This window comes from Toxotes jaculatrix, chromosome 2, assembly GCF_017976425.1.
Source record: "Toxotes jaculatrix isolate fToxJac2 chromosome 2, fToxJac2.pri, whole genome shotgun sequence".
In the NCBI taxonomy this organism is placed as follows: domain Eukaryota; kingdom Metazoa; phylum Chordata; class Actinopteri; family Toxotidae; genus Toxotes; species Toxotes jaculatrix.
Window position 1 is genome coordinate 1,309,200 of NC_054395.1, and position 23,031 is coordinate 1,332,230.

The 23,031-nt window shown below is 44.6% G+C and overlaps 1 long non-coding RNA gene across 1 annotated transcript; it reads right to left on the minus strand.

Moving 5' to 3' along the window:
* Window positions 1–22,197: 22,197 nt before the first annotated feature.
* Window positions 22,198–22,683, minus strand: LOC121192621. Its single transcript, XR_005895226.1, has 3 exons — window positions 22,627–22,683; window positions 22,374–22,551; window positions 22,198–22,281 (listed from the first exon to the last, which is right to left on the minus strand). It is a non-coding gene; the product is annotated as an uncharacterized LOC121192621 (long non-coding RNA).
* Window positions 22,684–23,031: the final 348 nt, after the last annotated feature.

Here is a 23,031-nt window from a genome sequence, read left to right on the forward strand (position 1 = left end):
CTTTCCAGCAGCAAGACTAACTTCTGGACTGGACGTTCAACTTCTGACAGTTTGCTAAGACGTTCTCCCTTCTTGCCAAGCTGCTTGTCACCAAGGCAGACTTTGACTCTCCTTACTAGTCCATCCTTGCCAGCCACAGCTTGTGAAACTCTACCAAGCCTCCATTCATTTCGGTGAGCATCTTCTGCCTTCAGGATCACAATATCTCCTACTTGCAGATTTCTTCTCGGCTTATGCCACCGCTGTCTGAGAGTAATGTTGGCAAGGTATTCCTTTCGCCATCGACTCTAGAACTGTTCTGCCAGGTACTGAACATGACGCCATCTTTTCTTGCCATACATGTCCTCCTTAACGAATACACCTGGAGGAGGTAAGACCTTGCTGGATTTCAGAGTCAAAAGGTGATTAGGGGTGAGTGGCTCGAGACTATGGGGATCACTAAGGTTCTCAACAGTCAGTGGTCGACCATTAACAATCGCCATGGCTTCATAGAAGAACGCCCGTAGTGAAGCATCATTTAGCCTACCAGGGGAAAGGGCGAGTGTGGACCTCAGGATGCCTCTCACTGTTCTTATTTGCCTTTCCCACACTCCTCCAACGTGGCTTGAGTAAGGTGCATTCATGCTAAAGTCACATTGCTTCTCAGCAAGAAATGCAGTCAGCCGGTCTGCATCAAGTTCCTTTAGAGCCCCTTTGAGTTCATTTTTGGCTCCAACAAAGTTGCTGCCTTGGTCAGATTTGATCTGACGTACAGAGCCACGTATGGAGATGAAACATCGAAGGCCATTTATGAGAGAGTCCGTTGACATGTCTTCAAGCATTTCCAGATGAATAGCACGGGAGCTGAGGCAAGTGAAGAGAAGACCGTACCTCTTGTTCTCCTTTCTTCCTTGCTTGGTGATGAACGGACCAAAACAATCCATACCACAGTGAGTGAAAGGAGGGGATGGTTCTACACGTTCAGGAGGTAGATCAGCCATCCTTTGCTCTTCAGTTGGTTTCCGTTGCCGCCTGCAGGTGACACACTGATGAATGTAGGATGCCACTGCCCGGTTAATTCCTGGAATCCAGTAGCCGTTGGACCTGATCTCATTGATGGTGAGACCTTTACCTTGATGTTTTGTCCTTTCATGGTAATGAGCGATGATCATCCTTGTGATGTGATGACCTTTAGGTATGATGGCAGGATGTTTGATTGATTCTGGGAGAGAAGAATGGCGAAGTCTCCCTCCTACCTGAAGGACACCGTCTTCGTCAAGGAAAGCATCAAGAGAGTACAGTTCGCTGCGAGATGTTAGAGAACTCCCTTTGCTGAGCAGATGTAGCTCCTCTTGATATGCACTTTTCTGCAGATCTTTGATTATGAGATGTTCTGCTTCTTCTCGTTCTGTCACTGTGGTGAGGTCATTTGATTTGTTCTTGCTGATGCGTCTTAGAAGGCGCGCTACAGCTCGAGTAGCCAGTGACCAAGATGAGAGCTTGGACAAGCGATCAACGAGGCTTACTTGTTCCGTGGTTCTTGTGCTAAGCATCGCAGCATGTCTGACTTCTGGATCTCCAATAGTCAGTTCTGGAACCTCCTCTGCTGACAACGTTATCTCCTTGTTCCATAAGAACTCGGGTCCAGTGAACCAAGTTGATGAGAGAAGCTCACTGGGAGTCAAACCCCGAGAAGCGTGGTCAGCAGGATTCTCGTTGGTTGGAACATATCTCCATTGTTGAGGCAGTGAACTGAGATGAATTTTCTGAACCCGGTTGGCTACAAAGGTGTGGAATCGCTGTGCTTCATTTCTTATGTAACCTAAGACCACTTTGGAGTCAGTCCAGAAAAACTCCTCAGCATCAGTGAATCCAAGTTCCTCCTTGAGCAAGTTGCTCATCTTCACTGAGACAACTGCCGCTGTCAATTCCAGTCTTGGAATAGTTGTGACCTTTGTTGGTGAGACACGTGATTTCCCTATGATTAGGACACAGTAAACATCTCCTTCTTCGTTTTGTAGTCTCAGGTATGAACACTGGCCATAACCTTTCAAACTTGCATCTGAGAAATGATGCAGCTCCATCTTCAAGACCTTGCCAAAGCCAGCAGGTGCGTAAGTGCGAGATATAGTGACCTTATCCAAGTGGGCTAGATCACTTCTCCACCGTTCCCATTTTGGACGAAGTTCGTCTGACAGAGGGTCATCCCAGTCCGTACCACGCCTACATGTCTCCTGAAGGATGACCTTTGCTTTGAGGAGAACTGGTGCTACAAACCCAAGGGGATCATACAGGGAAGCCACTGTAGACAGAACGCCACGCCGCGTTGCAGGCTGATCCTTGAGGTTGACATTAATCTGAAAGTGGTCAGATTCAACATCCCATTTAAGTCCAAGAGCTCTCTCAAGTGGCAGATCTTCGAATGAGAGGTCGATGTTGCTTACATTGGTTGCTCGTTCGGATGGTGGTATGCTCTCTAAAACCTTCCTGTCATTTGACATAAACTTGTGGAGTCGGAGACCACCCATGGCACAGAGTTCATGTGCTTCTCTGGCAAGCTGAATAGCATCTTCAGTGCTTTGGACGCTTGTGACTCCATCATCTACATAAAAGTCCCTCATGACAAATTGTGAGCCTTGTGGGTAGATGTGACAATTTTCCCTTGCTAGATGCTTGAGCCCGTAACTTGCACATCCAGGAGAGGAGGCTGCGCCGAAGAGATGTACTTTCATGCGGAACTCACTAGGCTGGGCATTGAGGTCTCCTTTCTTCCACCAAAGAAAGCGCAGGTAGTTGCGATCTGCTTCATCCACATGAAACTGATGGAACATTTTTTCAATGTCACACATCAAAGCGACAGGGTGCTGTCGAAAGCGGATGAGAACTCCGCACAAGTTGTTCAGCATGTCAGGACCAGAGAGAAGGTGATCGTTTAAGCTGGTTCCTTTGTATCTGGCTGAACAGTCAAATACTACACGAAGTTTATCTGGCTTCTTGGCATGACGAACACCATGATGAGGAATGTACCATCTCTCCCCTTCACTCCCACCATCCTCGATCTGCTCTGCATCGCCCCTTTCAATGACCTCTTCCATGGTCTCAACATACTGCCCTTTGTACCTTTCATCCCTTTGCAGTTTCTTTTTGAGGTGATTCAGGCGTATTTCAGCAGAGCTTTTATTGTCAGGCAAGCTGGGTCTGTCTTTAAAGGGCAGAGGCATTTCGTAGTGCCCTTGTATGTTTTTCCTTATGCCCTTTTGCAACTTGTCGAGGAAGGTGATGTCATCCTGGGACACAGTTTTGGCGTCGACACAGCCATCCTTAAAGTCAGATTCCAGAATACGAATAGCATCAGCGGGGGTTGATGGAGGGAGCTCTTTAACAGAAGTCCTGTGGCACAAGTGACTTGTACTTGGAGAATCATGGCCTTGTGATGAGCGCCCCACAATACTCCAACCCAAATCTGTGCGCACTGCATATGGTTCATCCTCTCCTCCTAGAATGACCTGCCTTGGTGCCATGGCTCTAGAGCAGTTGTAGCCGATCAGGAGGCCCACTTCGCAGTTCTTTAGTGGTTGGATCTCATCGGCTATCTCCACAAGATGACTCCACTGTTTAGCTGTCTCACATGTAGGAATGTGAGCACGGTTGACAGGTATGCAGTTCTTTGTGTAGGTGACTGGTAGATCAACTTGAATGGTTGAACTGTATCCTCTTACGCGAAGACCAGAAACACTCTCACTTGTGATAACTGTGTCTTTTCCGCTCATGGTTGTCAACTTTAGCTTCACAGGATACTTGCTAGCATTTAGACTGTCACTCACTTCTTGGTCAACGAATGTAGTGTCACTTTGGGTATCGAGGAGAGCGTAGACAAGTTTCTCAGTAGTTGGATCATTCTTAGATGACACCCACACTGGCAACACCATCGATGTGTAGGATGAGCCTTCACCTGCGACACTGAGTGATGTTGCAGTAACACCTTGATTTGTCCCCGTCACTGGAGAAGATTTTTCCTTCCCGTAGTCATCATCATGGAGTACAGTAGGATGTTTTCCCTTGCAGGTCTCACAGAAGTGACGGTGACGACAGTCCTTAGCACTGTGGCCATGTTTTAGGCATCCGTAGCAGAGTTTTTTGTCCTTCACATAGTTACGTCGCTCAGCCAAAGACATCTTCATAAACTTGGGACATGCGTGAAGCTGGTGTCTATTATCTTGACAAAGAGTGCATGGAGCCTTCACCTTTCTTTGATCTGATCCTTGTTTCTCCCCATCTGTAACCATTTGAGTGGCAAGGACACTGGCCCTGTTTCTCCTTGTGTCCCTGAGACCTTTCTTCTCAGAGGTAGAGTCTGTTGAATGGAGAGCATGAAAGGACGTGATTGGATTGCAGGCAATCTCAGCTTCAGTTGACAGGAATAAAGCAAAGTCTTTGAAACTTGGGAACTCTTGATTCTGGTTCAGACTTTGTGTCACTTGTCGGTTCCAACGTGATGCTGCCCAATCTGGAAGTTTATGAATCAACTTTTGATTCTCTTTACAGTCGTTTAGTATCTCCAGACCTTTAACGTGAGGCATAGCATCTTGGCAGGCATTCAGGAAATCTGAGAAGTTTCTAAGACCTTCAGCATCCTTTGAATGAATTCTTGGCCAACTGGCAAGCCTTTCCCTGAATGCTCTTTGAATAGCAAATGGCTGCCCAAACCGACGGTTCAGCTTGTTCCAGGCATCTTGATAAGCATCATTATCATTCCTGTAGAACGTACCATCAAGAATCTGGCGTGCTGGGCCACCAACATATTTCTTCAGATAGTAGAGTTTCTCAGCAGGAGTGATCGGTCTTTGGTCGATGAGTGAGGTGAATGCTGCTTTCCATTCGAAGAACCGTATGGGATCACCACTGAAGATGAATGGTTCTGGAACAGGGAGCCTATTTAAGGCTATGTTGTCTTGGAAGACCTGAGCTAAAGAGGAGATATCTGCATGAGAGAGGGTCGCAGCAGGAGACTGAGGGACTGAGGTTGTAGAGATGTCGTTGACTTCTTCCTTGTTTCCACAGTTAATATAGTTTGCAGCTTCCTGTTCCGTTTCCTTATTGTAAACCTTTAACTTAACTTGAGCTGCTTGCACTTCTTTCTCTGCTCTCAGTCGCTCCAACTCACGCTTCTGTGCCTCTAAAGCTTTCCTTTGTTGTTCCTCTAATTCCCGTATTGATTCCATTTGTCTCTCTTCCTTTAGCATCATCTCATAATTCACCTCCTTTGCTGCTAGTTCGGCTGCAGCGTCTGCACGCCTAGCTGCTATTGACGAAGCCATGGACTGATGATCAGACATGCTGTGATTTGTCAGAGAAGCTGCGGATCCATAAACAGACCTTGCATGATCACGATGGAGCAGCTCATGCAGGCGGCTTCTCTCCTGAGCTTCATCGAACTCGTCTTCTTCATCTATAGCTCTGCTGTAAGCAATGCTTACGATTTCTTTGGTTACTGATTCACATGTGTCCACTCGCCTTCGTATGTCGGTGGAGGATGTGATGAGGTCTCGAATTTCACTATATACATTCATTATATCGTCCTTACTCTTCTTAAGATCTTCTACAAGAGGCCAGAGTTCAGTATCAGGCATATAGGATCTCAGCTGATTTCTTGCTTCGCGGACTTGCAATTTCCATTTTTCATACATGGAGAGCAGCCTTTTTTCCCTTTTCTTGGCCTCTTCGTGTTGGAGAGCACGCATCTTCTCTGTGGGGTTGCGAGTGCGCTCAGAGCGCCTGACATATTCAGGTGGAACAGTGTCCTTTTGAAGCTTGCCTTGGACATCTATCATACTTTGTAGTTCATGTTCAGTTATTAGATCACCTGACTCTCTCACACTGCCTAACTCTGACATTGTCAACAAAATTTTCTAAATTTCAAAGTTAGAAGAAAACTCTTTAGCAGATAGTCAAACTTAGCAATTAACAGTATAAACATATAGCATTAGAGCGTTCATGTAAATGACTAGTGGAGAAGCTTTTAACCCTAGTCACTCAGCTGTAGAACAGAACCTTCAAAGGACAATGTTCTTTAAAGTACCTTAAATGAGAACTCCAGGTAATATGAAATGTTGAAATATTAGTACAGAATAAACACAAGTCTAGTAACTATAAATGTCCATGAAACGCCACAATAATCACAATTTTTTTTCCTTTTTTTTTTTTTTAGTGTTCAAATGCAGAGTCCTCAAAATGAAAAAATACTCTCGGTTATAGAGCCCATTTATCATGTGAAATGTCAGTTAGTGTTCATGACAGTTTCTTCCTTTGCTGTTGCTAGGCAGGTGAGTGGATCAGTCTCAGAAACTGTTCGTATATCACTCTCAGACCGTGTAGTAGTGGAGCTGTAATACTCACAGTTCTCTAGCAGTGTTAGTGAAGGAGTCTGTACTTGACCATTGCACCGAATCGAGAAGACTGCTGCTGAATCGTTAAAGACGGATCCCGCGCAGGCCCGGGAACCGCGGCTTGACGAAGTCCTCCGTGTAGCAAGCGGCGATGTAGCGGGAGCAATAGGCGCGCCGTCGAGGCCCTCCGTTATGGTCCGTTATCCAGGCAGCACGTCGTCAGATCGATGAGGGTCAAGCTCTTACTGTAGCAAACCCCGGCCAGACAATGGTTTCGTGTACAGATGCTTCAGAGGATTTTTATTGAGGTTCACAATTTAGCCGTTAGTATCGAACAAAAATAAATTCCTTTCCTTTTTCCCTTTCCTTCTCCTCTGTGAACACCGTAAGAGCTAAAAGACAGACAATAACAAAAAAGCTCTTACAAACACAACCAAGCACAGAAATAATAATACGCTACATTAATAATACAAATAAACCCTAATTTCAAAACCGTTAACGTAAACTACTTAGCAGAGATGCGCCGAAAAAATGCTAAAGCTAGCTTGAGACGAAAACTAACTTTCGGCGTAACATTTACAACAAAATTACACAAACATTCTCTCACCGTTACATTTATGAGTACGAACAAAATAATACAACATTGCAAAATAAAATTACCTTGTTCCCATATCCAGCCAAGGAGCTAAAATTACCGAAGTGTATGAGTGTCCGTAGGTCGGTAAAAACAACGTTAAACCGGAAGTACATTCAAAATAAAAGTCTTCGAACAAAGTAGGACTTACAAGAATAAAAGCATACGAAAAGAACTAGAATCATTTACAGTGAGTGTGAGTCTCAGAGTGAGTAGTGTTGCAATATCTATGTATGAATCTATGTATGAATCTATGTAAGTGCTCTTATATAAATGCACTGAATATATTTCATTATTATATATTTCATGTATTATATTACAAGTTCATTATTTTGTGTAATTAATTGTTAATTCATAAAAGGTTAAAACAGGTTTAAAGACTATAATATGTGAACATGTAGATATAAATTGTTGTTGTACATTATATGTTTGTTCTCCTGGCGGAACTTAAATTGCGTTCCGTACCGCTGCTACAGTCTGACGGTTTTCTATGAGGGACAGCAACAATGAGAATGCGTAGCTCACCTAGCTCTTATACAGATGCCCTGGCCAAGAAGAAACAGACGGCAAAGGACGGACTTTAAGTTACTGTATTAACCTCTTTTCATGACCAGCAGCCAACGAGGTATTTTATAAGCTGTTAGTTATTTTTTTTGTTTCATCTCTAAGTTGTTTGTATATGTTTTATGTGACATTGATATGTTCAAATACAGTTCTCACGGCGTGAAGACGTGGAAGACAACAACTAAAAAGGCAAATGATTCCAAACAATAAACGCCCATATTTGAAGGAACCGACCTGCGTCTGTCGTTGTGAAAAGAGCTACTAGTGTTAGGCTTTCAGTTATGATGGTTAAGGTTAGGTTAGGTTAGGTTAAGGGGCAAGGGAATGCATTATGGCACCATGTGTCCTCACAACTATATTAAGACAAGTGTGTGTGTGAGTGTGTGTGTGTGTGTCCTTTGAGGCCTTTGATGTATCAACATTCTACAGCCTGATGTTACAGGCTGCAGTAAGGACAGGACTTGCTCATGATTTAGGAAGAAAGAAGCACTCAGATATTTCTGCACAATTATTGACAAGGAAGGGAGGAGCTACTGCGGTTACAAGGACAAGAGGAAACTACAGGAAAGTCCAGATCAGCTCCAAGGTTTTCAGTAAGTCAGTAAATGTTAGTAGTTCATGTCAGTGTCTAGTTTAGTTCATTTTGTGGAATGTTTTGTTCAGATGTTCAAAACACATGTGTTCAGAACCAGACCAGAGAGTATAGGAGCATGATTGAGGAGTGCAATGATAGCACAGTAATTGTGCATGTGGACTTTTCTGAGGGATGGAGATGCAAGTATAGTTCTGAGGTGCAGTCATGCCACTTTGGTCAGAACCTCCCACAGCTCAACCTGCACACTGGCATGTACTATACAAAAGAACAGAAGACAGGCTTTTGCACAGAATCAGAATCCAAGCGACAAGATGCATCTGCCATTTGGACTCACATGGAACCAGTCCTGAAAGATATTTGTTGAAAGTTTCCAAAAGTTGATACAATTCACTTTTGGTCAGATGGTCCCAGCAAGCAATACAAAAACAAGAATAACTTTTCTCTCCTCTGCAGTGTCCCTCCAACTCTAGGTTTCAAGAGAACAATCTGGAACTTCTTCCCCACCTCACATGGGAAGGGAGCACCAGATGGTATAGGAGGTACTGTGAAAAGGACTGCAGACAGCCTTATACTGCAGGGGAATGACACTGTGAATGGGAATATTTTCTATGATATGGTTGGCAGAAGCCTCTCCAGCACTAAGCTCTATATCATTACTGAAGCTGACATGCAGCCATATGATGCGCTCCTTTCTCTACCACTAACATCTGTACCTGCAACAAGGAAACTCCATCAGGTCATACCGACACACCAAAACGACTCTGAGATCCATTGCAGGTCACTGTCCTGTTTCTGCAGTGAGCCACAGACATGTGAGTGTTTCAGCCCAACCATATTCCAGTTGACTGCCAACACACCCAGAGCACAGGTTGAGGATGATGGTCCTATACCAATGCAAAAGAGGAAAGGTCCTTTGGCAATGTTGATGGAGGAAATGGAACAGGAGGGAAGTGAGTAAAGAGAAAATGGAATGGGAGGAGTAAGTGAGTAAGAGAAAATGGAATGGGAGGAAAGTGAGTAAGAGAAAATGGAATGAGAGGAAAGTGAGCAAGAGCCAATGGTGCAAAAGCCACTGACCAAGAGCGGTCCTGACAGGACTGTGACAGATCTATCTGCCGATGTAGTTCAGAGAGAGTGGAGATTGGCTTGTGGTCATTTATGACCTGCACTGGTGGGTAGCAAAGGCTCTCACTGTGGACGCTCATCATCAAGATGTGGAAGTGGAATTTTTCCACCCTCATGGGCCCAACACATGATTCCATCCAAAAGGAGGTGCAAAAGATACAGTATGTGCTTCATACCATTTGACCATATTCTGGTCAAACTTGTGGGACTGTCATCACCAGGTCGTGCAAGAAGGACAAGGGAGATATGCAGTCTGTCTGCTGAAGTCATGGACTTCATAGAGCAGAAACACATACACTATACTTCTTGACAAAGCTAAATGTGTGATGTAATACTGTCAGGGAATACTCACAGGAGTTCACATTTCAATTATTGTTATTATTGTGCCAGATGTGTTTTGTGGTATTTATACAGAATGCTTTCTATATTTTGAGATATTTCAGTTTATGGAAAAAGAGACTGTAAGATGTAGTTATTCATTTATCTGTTTTTCATGTCCAATATACAGTTTATAGTGTTAATGACTTTATTTTTTATTATGATGATTTGATATTTGATGTTATGGGAGTGGGGTTAAAAAATGATATTGCCTAAATGTACCTTACACCTTTTTTTTTGGAATAAATTGTTAAATAAAGTTCTTAAACAAGAAGTCATTGACTTGAGTGGTATAAATTTTGGAATTGTATGTTGTAATGAGGCCACTGTCACCACCGTCAGAGGCAGTTTTAATTTGTTTTAAATGAATATGCTTACATTTTTTCTTCATTGCTGTTGAGTTATTAAAGTACTCGTCTCTTTTAATCAAAAAATATGTTTGTTAAATAAAAAAACATTACTTTTCCTAATTTGCTTAAAGTAGATGATGTATGATGTTAGATCTTTTAGAAGAGTATATGTACAACAGTTTAAAATTTTGTATAAAGTGAATATTAAAGTAACTTTATTTTCAGAATTAAAACCAGTTTTATCCAAATTTCCAAGAATCAGAGGTATATATCACCATGAACGCAAAACTTTCATTCTGGTTTCAAAAGGGAACGTATTGTTTGGGATGCAGTGAACTTGACTGGGGCCACAAGACACAATGAGGCGTGGCTTCCAAAACCACAGTGCAAGCTTTTCAAACAAATATGCCAGCTTCCTTACACTAAACTGGGAAGGTGAGTGGCCTGGAAATGTGACATATAAAATCAATATACTCCTATAACAAATTGTGTTTTCCATTGTGGAGGTGTACTCACATTAAGCCATGCTGTGAACAGCCACTATCACTAAAGCTGTGCTGGAACGCTGCAAGTGTTTCTTCCACTTTACTGCACAGCAAACTGATTTGTTCATCTGAACCACTAATAAAGTGATGCTAACTCACTGAGAAACACATTTCATTTTCTTACAACCTTTTCCTAGTTTAAAAGAAACAGCAAAAAGTTTGCTTTGCATTAGTAGTAACATAACAGCTGTGATGTGGCTGAAAATGATCAGTAAACAGTGAAATAAGGCTGATGTCTGAAAGTCCAAACTGGAACAGAGGAGTGAAAGTAAACCCCAGATCACAGAGGTTCAGGTAGAAGCTGCAAAAGTCTTGAGAGCTGAAAACAGAGAGAATTAAGAACAGAGCTTTCTTTCTAGTCTACAGCATAGACACACAGGAGTGTAGCAACTGCAGACACAGCTAAAGGGAGGAGAATGTCATAGGTTGGCAATGGTCAGCTCTGCTACCAAGCAGGACCAACACAGTGCAATTTGGCACAGCTACCCTGCTAACTCCTGTGAGGCTGTAATGGAAATGCATGCCATCACAGCTTATGTGCCAATGGAAAAAGCCCATAATGTGCTACTTTTCAGGGCACCTCTGTAACAACCTTAAGCTTCTGAACATCTACCACAACATCCCTAATTCAGTTTCCACTGGAAACATTGATGCCTCTGCCTCCACCTGATTTCCTGTCATCTCTCTACTGTCCATAATAAAGGCATAAAAAAGCCAAATCACTTAAAGATATACTCACATTCCCATTTCCACATTCAAAGCACTGGTGTTTGATCTAATTCTTCCTGCTGTCCATACTGGCTGCCAGGAGATCCCTTCTTTAAACAATTTCTGTGGAAATGATAGGCCACAAAATCCACAGTCCTATTTCTATGCAAACAGTAATTCCAAAATTCACCACCAAGAAAATCAAGTGGGAATCTTCAAATGTTTGTCTTTTAGTGTAGAATTTCCTCTGTGTGTTGCCATCTCTCCACCACAGCTTTGTAAGGAAACATTAGGTGTAGAAACACAAAGAGGAGAATTTTGGACTAAAAATACCTGGAAGATAGAAACTTGATCTACTCAGACTGTTGAAGCCTCATGTTTGCTTCTTTTCAACTCTGGAAGTCAACTTTTCCACAGGACAGGGACTGTGGATTTTATGCTCCATCATTTCCATTAGAATTTCTTTAGAAAGGATCTTGTTGCAGACAGTACAGACTTCCTAGAAATCCTTTCCTTTAACACAAACTACAGTGCATCACACCAAAAAAAAATTAAGAAGTTGAGCAACCATGAGAATATCTCACAGTCATGATCAGCATTAAAAAACACTCAACATTGTCCATGAATGATAAGCACACAATCAAATCACTGGGCTTATGGGTATGATTACTTGTCGTCCCAATTTCATGAACATATCATTTGGACAAAACATTTCAAAACATTAACTTCTAGACACTGACATGAACTACTAACATGTACTGACTTACTGAAAACCTTGGAGGTGATCTGGACTTTCCTGTAGTTTCCTCTTGTCCTTGTAACAGCAGTAGCTCCTCCCTTCCTTGTCAATAATTGTGCAGAAATATCTGAGTGCTTCTTTCTTCCTAAATCATGAGCAAGTCCTGTCCAGTCCAACTGTTTCTGCTCCTGTTTGACTTCTGAACTTGTCTCTGGCTGTGTGTCCACTTACTGCAGCCTGTGACATCAGGCTGTAGAATGTTGATACATCAAAGGCATCAAAGGACAAACACACACACACTCACACACACATACTGGTACTTATATATTTGTGAGGACACTTGCTGACACAATGCATTCCCTAGGGCATCTGGATCCTGGGGAGAAGAATCAACTTGGGATCCGGGGAGGATTCAAGCCATTCATCACAAGACTATCATTGATAAGGCTATCTTCACCCAAACTCCACCGAAGGGTATGCTCAGACATGTGAATACTCACAATGTTTATCAGACCCTGTTCTCCCACAGAGCAGGTTAGGACTGTGGTGAAAGAAAACACACCAGTGGATGCAGAATAACCTCTCCATCCTCCAAGACCATTATCTCAAAATCCTAATAGAATACAATCAGTTACCTCTCAACGAGACAGCATTTCAAATCGCAACCGGCTGGGCCAAAAAGCGGTATAAAACCAGATTGACCCAGTCAACAATTGAAACTGCTCGTGCTTTTCTGGAGAGCCCTCCCATATCTCGGACTCGCTGCCTTCATCTTCTGTTGAGTCTCCGGGAGACACTCCATCCAGCCTGGATCTGGAGGACAGGGAGGAGTTCCCGCTCTTGCTCGAGCCACAGGGAGTGCCACCATTTCAGCTCAACGTGATGGGCGAGCAGACAGGGGGTGAGGAGAAGCCAACAGAAGCACATCAATTAGGTGAGGGTGAACCACCTAGTAAACTGTAACAGATTGGCTTGAGAAATTCCCAGTCAACACCTGTGGGAGAGAGAATACACGAAATTATCTCTACAGAGAGATTAAGAGATGCTCCTCCCCCACTGACCCTCTCGCCTGTTGTGTGTCTCCCTACAGGGAAGATAATCCAAAATCCTTCAGCTACACAAGCCCCCCCAGCCTCCCGCCCAGCGGCCCCTCAGCACCCCCTCCAGCGGGGACGGGATAGGGAACAAAGATCGCAGTCACCTTCATCTGAAGATGATTTTGTGCCAATCAACAGGATGAGGAGATCCTCTATAGAAAAGAGAAATAAGAGTGAGGGCTGCCTCCAAACAACCTACATGGGGGTGAAACCTGTCCGAAAGTGGTGGGAGTAAATATGATGACTCAAGGGTCACAAAAGTATAATCATACTGACCTGCATGGCAGAGTGACCCAGTCTGAGCCCACCCAAAACACCTCAATGGGACCCCCGGTGAGCACTGCCTCGATTTCTGGGCACCACACAGATGAGCCGGTGACTGGGGCGGCGGGTGCATCGACCCCCAGCCACTCACTGGGGGCTGTGTATCTCCCGTGCCAGCACAAGGCCAGGAAGGGGACACCATCCCCCCATTAAGGGGACACCATCCCCCATGTCACCACCTACCAGCTCCAACCCAACAGCCCCTCCTCCCCCACCACAACTGCATCCCTCTCCATCCTGGAGAGAGATGTAAACAGACTCTTTAGGAGGCAGAACCCCCGCAAGGCAGCCGGTCCTGACTCCATCTCTCCATCCACCCTGAAGCACTGCGCCGATCAACTGTCTCCGATGTTCACTAACATCTTCAACTCCTCACTGGAGACATGTCACGTGCCAGTCTGCTTCAAGACCTCCACCATCATCCCCATCCCCAAGAAATCAAGGATTACAGGACTTAATGACTATAGACCCGTCGCCCTGACCTCTGTAGTCATGAAGACTTTTGAGCGCCTCGTCCTGACCCACCTCAAGGCCATCACTGACCCACTCCTGGATCCCCTGCAGTTCGCCTACAGAGCCAACAGGTCTGTGGACGATGCAGTAAACCTGGCCCTCCACTTCATCCTCCAGCACCTGGACTCTGCAGGAACCTACGCCAGGATCCTGTTTGTGGACTTCAGTTCCGCTTTCAACACCATCATTCCGGCTCTGCTGCAGGACAAGCTCTCCCAGCTGAACGTGCCTGACTCCACCTGCAGGTGGATCACAGACTTCTTGTCAGACAGGAGGCAGCATGTGAAGCTGGGAAAGTACATTTCTGATTCCCGGACCATCAACACCGGTTCCCCTCAAGGCTGCGTTCTTTCTCCTTTACTCTTCTCCCTGTACACCAACAGCTGTACCTCCAGTCACCAGTCTGTCAAGCTGCTGAAGTTTGCAGACGACACCACCCTCATTGGTCTCATCTCTGACGGGGATGAGTCTGCATACAGGTGGGAGATTGACCAACTGGTGTCCTGGTGCTCCAAAAACAACCTGGAGCTGAACACAGCGAAGACAGTGGAGATGGTGGTAGATTTTAGGACCCTCATTTCCCCAATACAGACTATGTTACATTAACATAATTCAGCTCTGTACTGTATGCGTTATATTAACGCTCCTATAAGGCATTATTACCTCTGCACTACATCCACTTTGCAACATTGCACATTATATTGTTATTATTTGTACAGACTTTCTTCCACTTAGTACTTCCTCTTTCTCTTATTTTAGTATTAAAACTTTCTTTTCTTGTTCAAACTTGCACCAACAACACCACGTCAAATTCCTTGTATGTGTAACGTACCTGGTAATAAAGTTTTCTGATTCTGATTCTGAAAATCCTGGACTGGAACTTTAAAGGAAAAAAACCCATTTGGTTCTTGGGGGATTCAAATCTTAACCGTATGCCACCACATAATAACAAAAACATCCAGATAGATAGCTACCCCGGGGCGGCGTTCTACCATTTTCAACATGTTCTGGAAAAAACACCTGAACACCCTCTGGTGAAGTTGGTGGTGCTGTCCATAGGGATAAATAACAGGGATCAAGACCCACAGAAAACATCTATTAAACAACTACGCCTCGTGTACAGGAAAGCCCAATCGGTTTTTCCTAACGCAAACATCCTTTTCCCCATCATTAATTATTACTCACCTCTCCTCCCGCAGGAACAACAGAACAACCTGAATGTCATTAACAAGTTCATTTCCAGTCATCTTCCTTTCCTGGGGTCGCTGCCGTCAAACCAGTTATTTACAGCAGCGGATAATATCCACTGAACCCCGGAGACAGCTGGACGCATATTCCGGCTCTGGTGCACAGAATCACAAATAAATTTATGATTTATTCACAGCTTAATCAGGACGCTGGAGGAGGGCTTCCGGGAGCCGTGGATAAGGGCCCCCAGCCCGAGCTGAATGATCCGAGACCTCTGACCCACCCCTCCCCTTCTCCCCCTACCTTACCCCCTCCCATAATTGACCTTTTCCCCTCTCCTCCTCCTCCTAACTCTAACCCCACTTACCTCCCATCCAGGTCTACGGTTGCTTCTCCGGCCGCGGGGGCTCTCCATCCGACATTTTCGACCGATCTATAAATGTTCGAAATAAGTCTGGAATGTAACGATTCTGTATAAACTAACCAACAATACTCACAGGTGGAGAGCACGGCGAGGGGACACAGGCACGCTTCTCCTTATGCTAGTTTTTATATGAGCGAACGGGAGCGAGAGAGGTTAGCCAAAGGTCAATTAAAACCCACCTTCCAGTGACGCTTCCTTGATGACATCACAGGAGAGGGGGAACACGGGAAAGATAGTTTTCATGAGTTTATTAGGATTTCCAACAATCACTACCCTTCAATGAAATTAAAATATAACATACACCAGAATGAAATTAATTTCCTGGACATAACAGGTTTTTTTGACAAAATAAAAACAATCAATAAAAGACTACTCACCAAGATCTAAGTCTAACTTCTATCAAAGATAAACACACGCAATACTGCATAAAGTCAAATACCATTCCAGGCACATTTCTTAAAGTATAATCAAGTCCCAGATCAATTGTTTTCACAGGGACAGAGAGGGTACCCAGTAGACTTCTCACATCCACTGAATAGTAAACCTAGGCACCTCTCGCTCCCTTAAGTCTTGTTGCCGTGTCCTCCACCGAAGCAGTTGAGCAGTGGTCCCAGGACAGGAACCAGGACGCAGAAGAACCAAAGGAAGTTCCTATTTAATCCACATAGGGGTGCTGGATGACCAGTAATGGGCGAGTCCAGCCTCCACAGCTCTAATCTGAGGGAAGATGTGTGTGTGTGGGGGAAATGGGGAAAACTGTATTAATACGACTTCAACAGCACATCCGCACTTTTGTAGAGTGCAGATTGACCACCTCCCTGGCACATTTCCAGATGCTGTCGTTACAGCATCTGAAAAACACTGGCATCCAGACGTGTGCCATTTGGACAGAGGGCCAACAGAAAAGAGACAGGGGAGACTGTGGATTGAAAAACAAATCCATAATCCTAACCATAACCTTCTACTACTCCCCTACCCTAATTATACCCTGGTAGCTCGGGGTTAGTCAAAAATCGGGAGAATTCTCAGCGTGGCGGCGTCGCTTATGTGGAATTTTACTAACACCCTCACAACTTCTATGTTGTCCATTTTGGACAGCCGAAAACGGCGAAAATAAATATTTCACGCTTCCTGCATAACTGTCAAAGCGTTTCATGTCGCTATATTTGGCTTTTTCGACGAATAAACCCTTTTCCAAAAAAACTGGACTTTTGCACTTCTTTTTTTTATCCACTAGATGGCAGCAAGAGACAGTGTAATCATTTTCACACCAAAAATTCATTTGGGCGAGAGTACGTGTCGAAAAGTTGGAATTCCACCATACAGCCTGGTGGTACTTCCGGAACTTGAACTTACCCACTCTTCTCTCTAAAACGTCCCCCTCTGTCAAGTAACCGTCCCGGGGCGTGCGTCTGTGTCACTCGCCCGATGTACATCCGTTTCCCGAAGCCCTTTGTGTTATCAGGTCATATTCCTTGAATCGGTCGGTGCTTTTTCCAGAAAACGAACTAGGTGTCACCTGATTCCAAGTGGGTGTGTCCAACCTCAGCCCCATATAAATATATATATATATAGACGTGCTTTTCCAAGAAGTAGACTTACCTGACGTATTCTTTCACGTAGACGTACAAGGTCATTAAATGGATGTAGACTTACCTGACATATTCTTAAGGGTTATGCAATCTACACGCAAATTGCAGAACAGCGTTGCTATTGTGGAACTGATTTCAATGGTTGTGTATGGGGAGGCTGGACGCTGTTAAAAATTTATCTTTTTTTGTACATTTTTACAGGCTCTGAAAATTTTTGATGAAATATACTAAATGGCCACCAGGGGTCGCTGTCTCTCTATTGTCGAATTCCAGGAATTATATCTTGTCCAAATTCCATTCCAGGAAATGGACTTCCATGTGGTAAGTACCAAAGACACATGCCTGAGACAGTTGCCTGAGAGAGGGTAAAAGGTTAGGAGTGAATGGGCGGTAGGTTCATGTTCCTAGAATTGGACCTCCATGCGGTAAGTACCTCAGACACATGCCCAGGACAGTTGCCTGAGAGAGGTGTAAAGTTAAGGGTGAATGCTGGGTAAGTAATGGATCTCCAAATCGAATTGGGCAGTGGTGAAGTCGCAGTAGAGCTTCACATTCTCTCCCTCAGCCGTCTCCAAAATCCTGTGGGTTCTAGTATGGATCTCCAGTGTTTTAGCTGTTAGCACCATGTTAAAAAGTTGGAAGGCAAGCCGGTACATGGTAGTGTCTGTCTCGCAGCCAGAATTGCTTCTTCTTATATACTTCTTGGTCAGAAAAGGCCCCGCCCGCAAGTAATTTCAAGAGCCAATAGAAATGCTTGGTTTGACTGTTGAAATTGTGGAATTCCATGTTCCAAGTGTCAAGAGCTTCACAGTAGGGTGTGGCACCATGTAGAATTCCTGGATTTTTGCTTTGTTGGGTGCGCTTTCCCCTTTTGTTGAGCAGGAAGTTTATGATATGGAGTTTAAAGCGATTGGCTGTTGCGTGGTGATGTCATTGGATTCATACCCTATAAATACTCATGTTTCCCGCAGATGATATCCATTAAGGAGACTATGGGGAATGACTCGGATCTTTTGAGATGATTCAGTCGGAGACCAGAGGCGACTGCAGCAGGGGAAAACAAAGCGCAAGGTAAATTCCTGGACGTTTACTTAGCCTTTGTGTAAAAGGGTTGGCTTGTCCACCATAGGCCCTGTGGCTATATGTTCCAAGTGTTAAGTCTGAGAGGGCATGCTTTCCAGTTGGTAATGGCAAGCATATTGGAGGAACCAGGGTGATATCCAGAAAGTCCATGTCGATATTGTGGAAGTGATCCATATCCATGTTTTATATTTTGTATGTTGTTGATGTTGTTGTTGTTTTATAGTTGAACTTCACTGACAGTGATTACGAGGAAGAAATCCTGGAACAACATGTCCTCCCCCGGATATTAAACGTGGTGAGTAGAATTCCTGGAAGTGCCTTAGTCAGTGTAATATAGGGAAATGCAATACTTCTTAATTCAAAAAATATATAACAGTGTTTCCTTAGGCTGGTGATACCACCACCACCACCACTCCCACCACTCCCCAGTCCAGGAATAGGAAGAAGAAGAAATAGAAGAAACAGAAGGACAAACTCCAAAAGGTCAACCAGTCTGAGAAGAATGTGGGAAATGGACTGAAAGTTCCAAAGGAAAAGTGGAAAAATACACATGGACTTCAGGCGGGAAGAAAAAATAGACTTTCTAACAAACAACCACCACTTCCCGATAGAATCAACACTCATGTAAGTAGAGATGGGAGAACGGAAATAGCATATAAACTCTCTTAATAGATATAAAAGTGGTAACCTTCTTACATTTTCATGTCTTCAGGGTCGACGAAGAGCACTCAACTTTACACCAGAATTTCTCGCTATGCTCAGACATGTCTTCCAAAAGTACATCCAGAAAAAACTCATCACGAAGAGCAGAATCAAACATGTCCTGGATAGAAACCCAGCAGTCCTACGGATATGTAGCAGGATGAAAGTATCTGTTGAAAATGTTTGAAACCAAATTCGCATGATGATAAGACAAGAGTAATGTTTGTATTTGGAAATGTACATCCAAAAATAAAAGTCATTTGGTAATTACAGAGACTCTGTCTTTTTCCAGGTTTATTACATCATACATCATAAGACTTCCAAGGAGAAAGTCACATCCCCCCAAAAAATCTACGCCAAACTGCTGCTTGACAGATGGCAAAGGTTAGGAGTGAATGGGCGGTAGGTTCATGTTCCTGGAATTGGACCTCCATGGGGTATCTACCAAAGACACATGCCCAGGACAGTTCCCTGAGAGAGGGCAAAGTTTAAGAGTGAATGGGTGGTAGGTTCATGTTCCTGGAATTGGACCTCCCTGCGGTAAGTACCTCAGACACATGCCCAGGACAGTTGCTTAACAGAAGGCAAATGTTAGGAGTGAACGGTGGGTAAGTTCATGTTCCTGGAATTGGACCCCCATGCGGTAAGTACCTCAGACATATGCCCAGGACAGTTGCCTGAGAGAGGGCAAAGTTTAGGAGTGAACGGGTGGTAGGTTCATGCTCCTGGAATTGGACCCCCATGCGGTAAGTACCTCAGACACATGCCCAGGACAGTTGCCTGAGAGAGGGCAAAGTTTAGGAGTGAATTGGCAGTTTTGTGGAAATATGGTCCCGTAAACCATTGGCAATGTGTTTTAGTGTTTGTCTTTTGATTATTCTAAATAATGAACCATTAATATTAGAACAGTAGTTTAAAAGAACAAAATATTGTATGAAAACAATACAGTACAGTACAGTACAGCATTAGAACAATAATAACCTCACAGAGAATCATCTTCACTGTCATTTCCTGTGTCTGAGTCGGACAGCTTTCGGTACTCTGAACAGACATTGTCAAACCGTGAGTCCTACTCACTATATGATGCCTCGCTGTTGGTGTCCTCACCCTCTGATACCTTGTTGTTGGGCTTCTCGCTGTTGGGCTCCTTGCTCTTTGATGGCTCGCTGTTGGGCTCCTCGCCCTTTGATGGCTCACTGTTGGGTTCCTCACCCAGGTCCCACATGCCCTCACTCTCCTTGCAAGTCTTTCTCTTCTCTGAGGGGCCTGGGGCCACGTCCATCTCTCCCTCATCGTCCGTAGACAATGTCAAGTCGCATATTTGCTCCTCTGGGTCTCCAGCCTGTTTCTCTCCCTCACCAGTATCCTCCACCATGTCCTCATCCTGGAACCCCCCTTCCTCCTGGCCCTCCACCTGAGAGTCCCCCTGTTGGAAGTCCTCTTGCTGCTGCTGCTGCTGTTTCTGCTGCTGCTCCTCCTTCCCTTCCTCCTCCTGACTCTCCGCAGTGGAGTCCTCACGGTTGCTCTCCTCCTCCTGGCCCTCCACTTCTGATGATTTTGAAAGAAAGTGAGTTAGGTTAGGTACACTTAGTTTAGGACTAGCTAGCAAGAATATGCAATAGCTATAGAGCTATAATTACACGCTCTATAAGACTCACCTTGTCCTGTCACTGGCAGGTGGACAGCGTCTACCAAGGACCGCAGGATACTGAGCCTGACTGACCGTCCCTGCTGTGGTGTCATTTCTGGACTGACCACGTAAAATTTACGAGCAGTCTTGGGGTCATGGCACATGCTCCTGTTGACTTTCTCTGTCTCTTCAGAGGTGAGAGAGCTATCAGCCTGTAGGAGAGTAGGTGAACATCATCACCACTGTCAAAGGCATATATATATATATATATATATATATATATATATATATATATATATATATATATCATAGGACACACATATGCTCATGTTATTGTTATGGAACAGGCACTATTGATAAAAGTAACACACCCATGTTGATATCGCCGTGCGAAGGTCCTGAAGAGTCGGGGCCCCTGGAAGACCAAAGTTCTTCCATGCTTTGGTGAAGTACACACCCATTTTCTCCATTTCTTTACCAGAGCTTGTAAAGAAAAAGGTCTTGGGCTGTTTCCTGAAGCCAGGCAGGAGTGGCCTCACGTTGCCAAAGGCCTTAAGGTGTCCCATCATGATCTTTGTAACTGTCACCATTGCCGGGCCAAACGTCTCCACTGTCTTGTGATCAGCTACCTGTGAAAGTAAGAAGTAGAAAAAAAGTTTATAAAAAAGCAACTTACATTTAGATGACAACTTTACAACAGTGTGTTATGCCCCAGAGAGTTGCTTGGCTGAGGGGAAAGTTTATGGCTGGATGGTAAGTTGATGTTCCGTAAAAGGGACTTTAGATTCCTGAAATTCTACTTTATAAGACCTCCATGCGGTAAGTACCTCAGACACATGCCCAGGACAGTTGCTTGACCGAGGGGATAGAGGTTAGGAGTGAAGGGTGGGTGAGTTCAAGTTCCAGGAAATGGACCAGCGTGCGGTAAGTACCAAAGAGACATGCCCAGGACAGCTGCTTGACCGAGGGGATAGAGGTTAGGAGTGAAGGGTGGGTGAGTTCAAGTTCCAGGAAATGGACCAGCGTGCGGTAAGTACCAAAGAGACATGCCCAGGACAGCTGCTTGACCGAGGGGATAGAGCTTAGGAGCGAACGGTGGGGAAAAGGAACATATAGTGCCTTTTCCGGAAAAGGCACTATATGTTCCAAGTATTCTACGTCATAAAACTTACATCATTGATAAGTAAACAACTCACCCTGATTGTAAAGGTCTTTTTGTATGCCTGGGCTTTCGACACATCATCTGTTGTCATGCCCAGGAAGACGCACTTTCTGTGCCCTGTTGTGGCAGCCATAACCCCCACCAACAGACCAACAGCTTGGGCCAGGTAGAGCATGTTGCTCGGGTCTGTGGTGAGGTCACGGATGGCAAGCTCAAGTCCGTTTTCTGCCAGCTTAATGAATGACAGGATGTCCTTGCTTCCCATCAGTTTAGCTGTAGAAAAACCAGGATAAGTTACAGTCACATCAGAGTTATAGAGAATCAACCATTTTAACTTCTTTGCATTGAAACAAACCTTTCTTTTTTCTCTTATATTCCAATCTTTGCAGGACGATTTGTGCCCCTAACCCCTTTTTCCACGCAGCCAACTTGTCCAAAATGTACGTGTCATCCGTACTTTGGGTACATTAGCCAGCCTCACGAACTTCAGGAAGGTCTCTATGTCTATAAGGACATGTTCCTGGCTCGTGGGCTTCAGTGTGGAACTGAGTTGATTGAGGTACCTGATGACCAAATAATGGAATTGATGAGCATTGTAAACATGGTGATGAGTGTTATGACTTGGATTTGGAGAAGACAAAGCAGAGCTACATACCCATTCAGTTTTACCATGTCGTTTAAAAACAACAGGGTCATATTTATGTCAGTGCCCCCTCCTGACATATAGAGGAGGAACTATTTGACATAAGCTTTCCTCTGCTTAATGTTCCTCAGTGCTTTTGGTGATGCTTTGGGCCCTAAGAGGGTTGCTTCAAATAAGTCCAACAGGTGGTCTAAAAGAAAATGGTACTGTCTTAATACAAGAGTGGGATGTTTATAGTCTCCTTGTAAACAGCAGTAATACTCACCTAAGTTGGGCGTGAGGCTCCCACGTCTAGTGGACGGAACAGCCACGGCACCCTCCCGGCGGGTATGAGGAGCAGAGGACGGAGCAGAGGATGGAGCAGCCACAGCACTCTCCCTGCAGGTTTGAGGAGCAGAGGATGTACTTGCCACAGGCTGTAGCAAGGTTGAGGTAGGGGTAAAGCAGGGACTGCTGGCTGTGGAGGCAGAAGGTGTTGCAGTCTTTAGAGCACAGAGTTGCTGTGTGACAGTCTGAAGATGCTCCACCTCCTCCAACAGCTTTGTCAGCCTGTCTTTGATGGACTGCAACCCATTAACCACGTAGGTCAGGGTTGCTCCAGTCTGTGCAGGCAGTGCTGGTGGAGGTGGAGATTGGGGTGCAGGGGTTGTCGACCCTGGAGTCCCCGGGG